Here is a 9261-nt window from a genome sequence, read left to right on the forward strand (position 1 = left end):
TGTGTGACCCCTTTCTCATATTCCAACTTGGGCCTTGGGTCTGGCTGCAGCCTCAGACTCTTGTTGACTCCAGGTCTGCATACCTGGCACTCCCCCGGGGGGAGCCTGACCACTGGCACGTGAACCCTAACCTCGTGACTCAACTCAGCCACAGTGGCAGCCCCCGGGGATGGGGTACGGCCTGTGTTCCAGGTGGTATGCTAGGCACAGTGGCTCTGAGCTAGGATCTTCTGTGGTCCCTGGCAGGGATAGGAAACCGAGGCCCAGGGAGGTGACTTCGGGAGGATGGCATGCACAGGCTTCCCATGAGTGAGCCAACAGCGAATGGTGGAGCCAGCCTCCAAACCTGGCTGTGCTGATTCGAGGCCTTGTGTTCCTCCCATCCTGCCTGACTTTATCCTTGAAGTCAGCTTTCCTCCTGAATTTCCCATGTGGGTCATTGTCACTGCCATCATCCTTCTCAGACAGGCTGGATCCAGGTCATCTTTGATGCCTTTCTTCCCCTGTGTCCCACACACCTGTGACAGCCGCCAGGCCCGGCAGCCTCAGACAGTCCTGTATTCCCACCCTTCTCCCACCACTGGAACATGGGCACACGTGCTCCTTCCCTCGCCCTCCCTCTGCCCCCCTTACTTTCCTTCTCCCCACTTCTTCCTATGGGTCTCATCACCCACCTTTGGGAGAATCTTTGTCAAAGGCCGTCACTCATTTTAGAAACCTATAAAGGCTCCAAACTTTTCATGTCTTAATCCCAAGCTAAGATCTGTCACCAAACCACATGCATTGGTACCATTAACTGAACAGCACTGCCCCTGCCCATGAGCAGGCCCCAGGCTTCACCTCCTCTGTGCCTTTGCTCACAGGAGTTCCTTTCTTAAAGTCTTACTTTCTCAAGGCCCAGTTTAGATGCTGTCACCTGGAAGGAAAGCCGAGGGGGCATACATTTTCCTGAACAACCTTAGAGAGACTCGAAAGCCACAGAGACATGTTTGAGAAGAGCGTCTCCCTGACTTGGGAGGGCGCTGTGTTGTGGGCAGGGGCAGTAGAGAGGAGCGGCATTGGAGAGGGATGACAGGTTGGCAGCAAGGGGCTCAGGATGCCTTGGAGGGTGGGAGTGGATCGTGCTTCCTGGGTGGTGGAGGCGGAAATCTTTTTAAAAATTTAGATGACAGCTCACTCTGTTTGCACACATGCCTACAGCTGGGCTGGGTTTTGCAGGCGCAGAGGCACTGTGAGAAGAGCACAGTCAACAGAGAGATGCCTGCTCCACTGTCTTGTGGGCCTGAGCAGGACCCGGCTGCACCCCCACCCCCCTGCCCCTCACATGCATTCCGCCTCTGGCCTTGGGGAACTCCAGAGTCCCCTTCATCCCCACCCTCCTCGGTGCAGCAGGCCTTGCTGGGGTGGTGGGCTGTGGGCTGCAGGCGTCTCAGGCCTGGCAGAGCCTCTGGTTCACCCAGCCTCCCTCTCATGGCTGCTCCTCATTTCTCTCCGCTGCTCTCTCTCATCCCACCCAGCTGTTTGGCTTCACAAAACAGTACGGAGCAGTGCTCTCACCCAGGGAGCTCAGCATGAAAGGATTCTTTCCTTCTGCACCTTCCTGGGTTAGGAGGAAGCAGTGCAGTGGGCACTGGCCCACTGTGACTTGGGCAAGCAGTGAAGGTAGACAGGAGGGGACAGAGGGGCTGGGATGGGGATCCTCTCGGGCAAGGGCCCCAGACAAGCTTGTGTTGGGGGTAGCTGGGCTTTGGTTTGGATCATGGTTTCATCATCTGTGAGCCATGTGACTTGGACCAGTTTCTTTCTCTCTCGACCTCATATGAGTTTCCTCATATGAAAAGGGAGCAGATAGTACAGCCCACTTAGCGAGATGGTTGCCCTGGAGATTAAATGGGACTTAATTTAAAGAAAAAGCTCTAGTGCTTCTGCGTGAGACATGGACCCACCTGGGGACCCCCTTTGCTGCGACAATAGCACTCACCTCCCACAGATCTCTTTTTCCAGGCAGCGTCAGTCAGAGGCTCTTGCTCCTGAATCCAGCCGTGCACTTTACCCGGCTGGTGTGGGCACCATCTGGGGGGCACCCTGCAGCCGGTAAGGACACCTGCCTCAGCCTCTTGTGCTGCAGGCGTTGGGATGAGACAGAGCCTGGGGGAGATGCACCATCAGTCCTGTTCGCTCCTGGGGCCCCAAGCCAGAAAGGGTGAGCTCAAGCGGATCCATTTGTGTCCACTAGGTGGCACTGCTGTCCTGTCTTACTGCTGTGCCTTTTAGGAGTGAGATCGCGCTTCTCCCAGAGAAAGCTGTTCTGTGGTTTCAAACTCTCATTGAGGTGCCTCAGTGCCACTCCCTTCCTGCACGGACCATAGAACTAGCAAACTTCTCTCTCCTATACACTTAACTTTTAATATCTGTTTTTATGAAATTATTCTCTTTTCATTGCAGAAAGCACAGATAGTCAAAAACAGGGAAAAATCATAATTCCATTTCAAAATGGTTCATTTTGGTATATATCATAACGGTCTTCCTATGCATAAGTTTTATATATGTGGATACATATTTTTAAAATGAAACAAAATGGTGTTTCCTCCACACGCTGTTGTTGTAACTTGCTTTTTTTCACTCAGCAGCAAAGTGTCATAAACGCTCTCCATTGTCAGCAAGCACGCATGTATTCCGCTGCACTGTGTTCCAGTTATATGGAGGCTTGTGTTTTATGTAGCCACCGCTCTCCCGTTAGATCTTCAGGCTATGTCCAGTTTTGACTCTGTTTTAAACAACATGGGATAAATACAACCACATCTTAGTGCAGCGGTGATTCCATCTGTTGTACTGGACCATCCTTAGGTTGCTGTGAAGAAACACCTGACACTGGGTAATTTATAAACAAAAGAGGTTTAATTGGCTCACGGTTCTGCAGGCTGTACAGGAAGCACGGCAGCATCTGCTCGGCCTCTGAGGAAGCTTCAGGAAACTTACAATCATGGTGGAAGGTGAAGGGGGAGTAGGCACAGCTTACGGCCACTCTGGAGCAAGAGAGCAGGGTGGGCAGGAGGGGGTGGTGTCTCACACTTGGAAATAGAAGATCTCACAAGAACTCACTATGATGAGGACAGGACCAAGAGGATGGTTTGAGTCATTCATGAGAAACTGCTCCCATGTTCCAATCACCTCCCGCCAGGCCCTACCTGCAACACTGGGGATCACGACGCAACATGAGATTTGGTGGGGACAGCGATCCAGACCATATCACCATCCTAGCAAAGGGCCTGCGGGATGAAAGACTGCTGGAAGTCCTGGGTCAGCTGCCTGAGTGTTTTATTTTTACATTTTTGTGTGTGTAGACTCATGGTTGTGTTCATCCCGCACGTTAACATCGTTTATAGTCCCTATTGCTTCTGACACTCAGGTTGTTTCGAAGCTGGTGTGAGAGCCGCTTCCTGCTAGCTCAGGTCCTCACTGTGGCCCAGTCAGTCTCACCTCCAGCACAACAGAATGTCCTGGGCTCCCCATGGGCGTCCTTGTCCCCACACTGGACTCATTTCTTCAAGCTGGCCTGATTTATTTATTTTTCTTTCTTTCTTTCTCTTTCTTTCTTTCTTTCTTTCTTCCTTCCTTTCTTTTTCTTTCTTTCTTTTTCTTTCCTTCTTTCTTTCTTTCCTTTTCTTTGAGACAGAGTTTCACTCTTGTTGCCCAAGCTGGACTGCAATGGTACAATCTTGGCTCACTGCAACCTCCGCCTTCTAGGTTCAAGCAATTCTCCTGCCTCAGCCTCCCAAGTAGCTGGGACTACAGGAGTGCACCACTATGCCCGGCTAATTTTTTGTATGTAGTAGAGATGGAGTTTCACCATGTTGGTCAGACTGGTCTCAAACTCCTGATCTCAGGTGATCCACCCACCTCAGCCTCCCAAAGTGCTGGGATTATAGGCATGAGCCACCACACCAGACCACCCTGGTTTCTTTTTAATGGGGAATGATATTTAGAAATCAAGATGTGGGTGCTAGGGTGTTTGTGGTGCTCTTGGGTCATTTCAGTAGACAGATCTAAGAAATGTGTTTTCAGAATGAGTCCATATTTGTATTTTTAAATAAAAATCAAAGAATTCATTTATTTGACCTTATATTGTATCTCTTTGTCTCTTAAGCTAAACATTTGGGTTTTTTTTTTTTAATATATTAACGTAATTCTTATCTACTCTATCCCTCAATATACATAAAAGTTTTGAATTCATAATACCAATATTACCTATAACAATAAATCTGATTGAAGTTGCATTTCTTTTTTGCTCTTAGAATGTAACCCACTAAGGATGTGTGGTCACTAGGCTGTAAAGTCACCTGAAACCAGGCCCTTCTCCGTGTGTTTTAAGAAAGTTTATGTCCTGGGCTGCATGCAGCCCACGGCCATGGGTTGGACAAGCTTGATTGACATGGAAGGCATCTTAGTCAGCTGCCCAGGCCATTGCTCCTCTAGTGGGCTGCGTGTTCTCCGACAGGCAGATGTAGCAGAGCTCATTCAGCCAGTACCCTCTGGTTAGGCAGGTACACGATTATAGCGAAACACGCAGAGCAGATGCTGTTTGGTGTTTGTGGCCTGTATCTTCTCAGTAGACTCCTAAATATGGGATTCCTGGGTTTAAACGTGTAAATATGTTTAATTTGTTAACTGCCATCTGATTGCCCTCCACAAGAATTGTTCTGTTCTGTATCCCACCAGCAATGTCCAGGAATGCCTGTTTCTCCACAGAGTGGTTACTTTTGGATTTTTGCCAGTCTAACAGGTGGAAGGGCTGGAGATTCTTATTAGTGGCTTGGGCTGGGGCCTGGTCATGTGTATGTCTTTAAATTTCCACTGATGATTTTGCTGCATGGCCAGGTTGAGAATGACTGTGAGAATTTGCCGGGTTTCCCTTGCTGTTCCTGCGCGTAGTTTAAATGAGACTACCCGTACCACGTATCGTTCACCATTTTTCTTTGTTAACTTGCCGTCAGCCTTTTCTTTGACCTCTTCTTTCTGTTCACGTGTACTTGCTGTATCTTAGCCCAGACTTCCCATTTCCTTTCCACCGGCCCTTTGGGAGGTCACAGGGTCCTGATGCTGTGCTCTTGGTCTCCAGGTGTCTGACTTCCGGCAGCAACTGCTAGCCTGTGCTGGGGTGGAAGCTGAACACTGTAGTGGAGTTTTCCTGTGGAGAGGAGCCATGCCCAGGGTGGGACGGGCCAGTGTTCAGGTTCTGGCCCCTGTTGTCTGCATGTAACCTCACACTGTGACCAGGCACAGGGGCGGAGGAGACCCCGGGATGGGAGCCCCACCCTTTGAGTGCTCACCCAGGCTCTCCTGCTCTGCTGCCTGCTGCCCAGTGTGACAGCAGTGATGGCCGGTGGGTGAGCACTGTCAGTTGCTGCTCCTGTGCTGGAAGATGGGGAAATGCCCTTCCTGCACTGTGCCTTGCAGCACACCTGCATCTTCAGCTTTCAGCTCCTCCCGGGGTCTCACCGGGTCACATGATCCCTCCAGACAGCATCCTGCCCCTTGCATCTGCAGAAGGATTTCCAATCAGCCCCTGGAATTCATGTTCCAGCAGAGAGAGCTGCCTCAGATGGTCAGTGCCAGCCAGCTCACCCTGCCACAGCCTGGGCTTGGGCAGGAAAGGGTTTTCCAGGGCAGGGGCGCTCTGGCACACCCTGAGTATTTTCAGGTGTTTGAGAATTTGCACTGGGACACCCGCTACAGAGTCGCACAGGATGAGCAGCATCAATCTAGATGATTATGGAGGAAAGTGTGAGCTTCCCCACCCCTCAACCCTTAGGCTGCTAAATTTTCTTAAAACCTCCAGGCATCCCCTGAGGACGCCACGCATGAGAAAGCTGCTCATTCCCTTTGGCTCTCTTGCTCTTTGGTTATATCCTCTCCTGCCATAGGCAGGGATGTGGGGACTGGGGGGCATCTCCTGTGGCATGCCTGGGGCATGCAGTGGTGCCCGTCAGGACCCCAGAGTGACGAAGGGAGGACTCAGTGCCAGGGCAATAGGAAGGCCCCCCGGGACGCTAGTGCTGTGATGTGTGTCAGAAAGGCACAGTCAGCAGCAGCACCTGGGTGTGTTTGGTGGGAGGTTGCACCTTCCACCCTGTGGTTCCCACCCAGGGAAGCCAAGTCCTCCCCACTGGCTGCAGTGATGCCCTGGGTCTCTCTCCTTAGTTTTGATCCTCAAGACAAGACACCATTTGTGGGTGGCTGAGGGGTTGCTCCATGGGGGCTCCCTCTCTTCCTTCCTTAGATAGACAAGGTGGGTGGCCTCCTCTGTAACTTGTGTGGTGTGATTCCTGGAGGGTTAGTCCATTTCTTCCCATCCTACGAGTACCTGCGCCAGGTCCACGCCCACTGGGAGAACGGCAGCCTGCTGGGCCGCCTGGCCACCAGAAAGAAGGTGAGTGGCCCATCAGCCGGCCCTCTCACTCACAAGGACAGTGCCACCGAGTCCTCCTGGGAGCTCTTGTGCTCAAGTCAGGACAGGCTTCTAGTTCGTCATCCCCACCACTCCCAGTCCCTGACTACAGAGGATTTCCCCAAAGTCCCAGATTGCAAGGCTCTCCTGTCCCCTGGCCAGGAAACACAAAGCCACCAGCAGATCCGAGACCCAGCGCCCTGAACCCATCTCTGGGAGACGCCCTCTGCCTCCACATATTCCAGGAACCCAAGAGCGCACACCAGGTGGAGCAGGTGCCACTCTCGTGTTCCAGGTGCATTCAGGTGCAGGCGTAACTCTGAGGCTTGGGCCTGAGACGTTGGTGGGGAGGCAGCTGGAAATGTTATGAGTGTCATCTAAGCTTTGGCTCAGCACCTCTGGGGCTGGGTGTCTCTCACCAGGCTGTGGCCAGGAGAGAGGCTGGTGATGGGGGCCCTGCTCCTCTCTGTGGCTGGAGGAAAGATGAGTGAAGGGATCAACTTCTCTGACAACCTAGGCTGGTAAGTAGTGCTCATCTTCTTACCAGCCCTCCCTCCAGCAGCTGGGCCCCGACCTGCCGTCTGCTGCCATCAGAGCCCAAAGCCAGGCTGCGACTGCTCAGACCAACCAGTTGGAGGGAGGGGCTCAGCAGCTCTGGGTTTGGCCCTGGGAGAACAGGTGGAAAATCAGGCCGGCCATCGCTGTAGCAGGACACAAATCCATTGGCCTAGACAGGATCTGTCAGCTAAACCAGCCATCTCTGAGTGGTAGGTGCAGAGTTGGGAGGGGCAGAGCTGTGAGCACAGACAAGGAAGTGGCAGAACGGAGCAGCTGGTGATGTGTGGGTGATGATCCCAGGCTCCTGTCTCCCCCGAGGTGTGTGGCAATGGCAGGCATGCCCTTCCCCAACATAAGTCTCCGGAGATGCAGAAGATGGCCTACTTGGATCACGCCCTTTGTGAGTGTCCCGTATTGCAGAGGGTAGGAAGAGAGTGGGTGGTGGGTGGGAGTGGCATCACTCCTAGCAGTGACACAGCCAGGTTTTCCCTGCTGGGCCAGCATCTCCTGTCCCCTCCGGAGGTTCAGATGCCCCTCCACACCCTCTTGATCTTCCCTGCGATGTCATCTGGACCCCTGCTGCTTGTGTTGGCCAATGAAGCCTCCTGGTCTGGCTCCAAGGCCTGGCAGGGTCTTTTCCCAGGGAGAGCTGCAAGCAGGCAACAGTCCTCATGGGTCATCCCCTTCACCCCCAGCCCAGAGCCCCAGGCCAGGCATCCACAAGGAAGGATCTGGTGGAGAAGCTCTGCAAGAAGGCCATCAACCAGTCCACAGCAAGCCTGGCTGCCTCCAGCTGGCTGGACAGATGCGGGCTAGAGAAGGGGAGAAGAGGAAAGGGGGGTTGCCTGCCCTGTTTCCCACCTGAGGCTGAGGAAGGGGAGGGAGATGCCATGGAAATGTGCTGTCGGGAAGGCAGCTGTAACTCAGAGCTCTAGCCTCCTGTCCCATGAGGGCAGGGCCATCGGGCACCAAAGGGATTCTGCCAGCATAGTGCTCCTGGACCAGTGATATGCCCGGCCCCGTCCTGGCCAAGCTGCCGGCCTAAATCCGAGGCTTCATGGAGGTCACAGCCACTGTTGGTTCTGCCATTGCGGCCGTGTGGAAGTTCAATCCTCCCTTTTCCTTTCCCGAGAGCCTCCACCACCCCAGGATCACATTCTCACCGACTTCTCCCTGCCCAGTTCCACTGGGAGAAGTCGGCCTCTTCCTGACGGGCAGCTGCACCACTGCCTGGCGCTGCGCCCTTCCTTTGCCCTGCCTGCTGGAGATTGTTTGTCGTGGGCCTGGTCTGCAGGGATCCTACTACAAAGGTGAAATCCAGGATAGTGTGCCGGAGCGCTGCCAGGACCCAGGCACAGGCATTAGTGCCCACAGGTGGAAACAGGTGAATCTGAAGAAACGGTGGGTCTCAGCCACCCTTGAGGTCTTCCCAGAGCAGCTCTCGTCTGTGGAATCCAATGTCTTCCATCCCACGTGGCCGAGGGCCAGGCTTCTCACTGGGCCTCTGCAGGAGGCTGTGGGGGCTGCAGCCTCTACTGTGGCATTTCAGTCCTGACCACCTTCTTAGAGGTGAGATGGAGCAGGCCCATCTGCTTCTGCCCTTTTTATAATAGCTGAAGTTAGCTGCCCTGGACTACTCACCATCTAGTCTCAATTTAAAAAGATCCCCAAGGCCACAGGGCTCCCACCTGAGGGCTTGTCACCTCCCCCACCTTCTTCCTGAGTCACTCCTTCTGCAGCCCTGCCCCCAACCCGCCCCACAGCTCTCCCCAGATTTCTATCTCCCTGGCTTCGTGCCAGTTCCTGCAAGTCGATGGCACCTCCCTCCCTCCCTCTCAACCACTTGAACAAACTCTGAGACACCTACCCCAACACCAGCAATGATGCCAAGGGCCATTCGGCTCTCAGCATGACTATTTTTAGAGACCCCGTGTCTGTCACTGAAATCTTTTTTCTGTAGGAGACTACCCCTCCCCCCTGCAACAGCTGCCCCTGCTGACTGCACCTCTCCTCCTCTGACCCCAGGGAAAGGGATCATGGTCAGCTCACATCTTCTGCCCCCACTGCCTAGGGACCAACAGGGACAGGAGGAAAGTCACTGACCCCGAGACGTTTACATCCTGCACAGCTAGAGGTCCTTTATTAAAAGTGCACTGTTGGTTTCTGCTCAGTTCTTCTTTGATTTGTGCTGCTGTTTTCTCTGGAAGCCTCTTTAGGGAAGAGAACATACCGGTGCAGGCTGGGTGGAGCCGTCC

The 9261-nt window shown here is 53.4% G+C and overlaps 1 pseudogene; it reads left to right on the top strand.

The window, feature by feature from the left end:
* Positions 1–9176, top strand: part of LOC105710516 (gamma-tubulin complex component 5-like) — a 34432-nt pseudogene extending 25256 nt beyond the window's left edge.
* Positions 9177–9261: the final 85 nt, after the last annotated feature.

This window comes from Aotus nancymaae, unplaced genomic scaffold, assembly GCF_030222135.1.
Source record: "Aotus nancymaae isolate 86718 unplaced genomic scaffold, 86718_ANA_hifiasm-v0.15.2.pri h1tg000016l, whole genome shotgun sequence".
Classification (NCBI taxonomy): domain Eukaryota; kingdom Metazoa; phylum Chordata; class Mammalia; order Primates; family Aotidae; genus Aotus; species Aotus nancymaae.